Below are 2098 nucleotides of genomic sequence, written 5' to 3'. Positions count from 1 at the left end.
AATAATGAATTATAAAAATCCCCAATGAGCGAATAAAAAGCTGGTTACTTTGATTTCATGGTTTCACCGCGCTGCCACACAATAGTAATATTTGTTGGCGACGTAAAGTGTTAAGCCTATGCACGTACTCTTACCTTCCGATAAAGCCGTCAAGAACGATCCGATCAGTTTTTAAAAAAATGATAAAGCTGATATCATCCTAAAGAGAAAGCGCGGAGACACAGTGTTGCCTGAAGACACAAATTAAAACTCCACAGTGTCTTTACAGTTCATAAACACTCAGATAATCGGCACTGAAGACGCAGGATCTATTCGTTAGTTATCACATTACATCGAGAGTGCTTCTAAATTATGCGAATGAGTACAATTAAAGAGCATCTAGACCTACGCTGCAGTTGATCTTTATCCAGAATTTCTCCCTGAGCTCCTTCTATCGGAAACGCACCTTCACCCTTGAGTTTTTGGAATCATCAATATTCTTTCAACTTTGTTTTCCAAAAAGCAATACGAAAGAAAATAAACTCAAGCATGTCGCTTTGTTCAGTATGTAAATGATTCCCGTTTCAACCACTTGGGGACACATAATGAGAACAAGAACACATAAATTCCGAACTCTGAGCATAATATTATTCTGCACGACCGCCTGCCTACTTCATATTTACGTTAAACCACAGTTTCGAGTTCGAGTGAGTCTCTCTTGTCAACAAAATAAACCTGAAGGACGCTACATTCCTCTATCTGCTTAAGACGATAGAGCTCGTGGTCGTTCATGCATAACCAACGAACTTCTTATTTCACTTAAAAATGCGAAATCCCCGATGACATCTTAAAACGTTCCTACTCAGCAGAAAACACTGTTCGGCAAATATTTGCTTCGAAAGAGTGTACATATTAACACGAGCGGATCTGATTTAGCGTGCAGTAATTCTGTCCGATACGCACTAATAATTACCATAAAAATGTCTCTTCCCCTACCTCTCTCCCCCCCCCCCCTCTCTCTCTCTCTCTCTCTCTCTCTCTCTCTCTCTCTGTCTCTCTCTCTCTCTGTCTCACTCTCTCTCTGTCTCACTCTCTCTCTCTTTATCTCTCTCTATCTCTCCCCCTCTCTCATTCTTCCCCTCTCTGTTTCTCTCTCTCTCTCTCTGTTTCTCTCTCTCTCTCTCTCTGTCTTTTTTCTCTCTTTCTTTCCCCCTCTCTCTCTTTTCTCTTTCTCCCTGAACATTTCTCTCTCTCACTCTCTTTCACTCTATCTATCTATCTATCTATCTATCTATCTATCTATCTATCTATCTATCTATCTATCCGTCCCTCCGTCCCTCCGTCCCTCCGTCCCTCCCCTCTCAGTCGTGGGAAAGTTTATTAAACCTGTAATCTTCACGATATTTATTTATTTAACAGGACGTTCCATTTTTCATGCTTGAATGCTGCCGAGATGCAAGGAGTTAGCATAACCCTGGCCACGGGCAAGCAGTGAAAATTCTTATCGAGAGAATCACAGATTTTAAAGTAATTTATGGAGACAACGTGAAAGAGAACCAGAAAAAAAGACAAAGAACTGGGCTCTTCTGATAAAACACCTTTTGGATGACCACATTTCGCATCTTACATACTGTTGCAGCTGCTGCCGATACGATACTACTGATGACATTTTTATCATTTACGTATTTTTAAACCATGCAATTTAGTTTCCTCAACTTTATGGTTTACGTGTTAAAATTAATATCCCCACACATAAATTTAAGATGTTTACATGCGCAACCGTTTGGCGATATCAAGATTTACATAATAATATATCAATTAATGCTCGAGGTCATAGCCGAAACCAAAAACTAATACAGACAGTGTGGTATATAAACACCATGGTATAAAAAATTAGACATTAACTTTTTTTTTTCTCAGGATATCTGTATTCAGAATTAATGCCATTCGTGACCTGTGCCAGGTGGACTGGCAAGTTTAACGAGCCAAGTCACTTGGGATAGGTCATGAAAGGAATACATTCTAGATATCCAAAAGAAAGTTATGGTATGGTTTCTTTATAAATGTCTTCTTCTTCTTCTTCTTCTTCTTCTTCTTCTTCTTCTTCTTCTTCTTCTTC

This window comes from Aplysia californica, unplaced genomic scaffold, assembly GCF_000002075.1.
Source record: "Aplysia californica isolate F4 #8 unplaced genomic scaffold, AplCal3.0 scaffold00075, whole genome shotgun sequence".
In the NCBI taxonomy this organism is placed as follows: Eukaryota; Metazoa; Mollusca; class Gastropoda; order Aplysiida; family Aplysiidae; genus Aplysia; species Aplysia californica.
Note: the sequence above shows the minus strand (reverse complement) of the source record.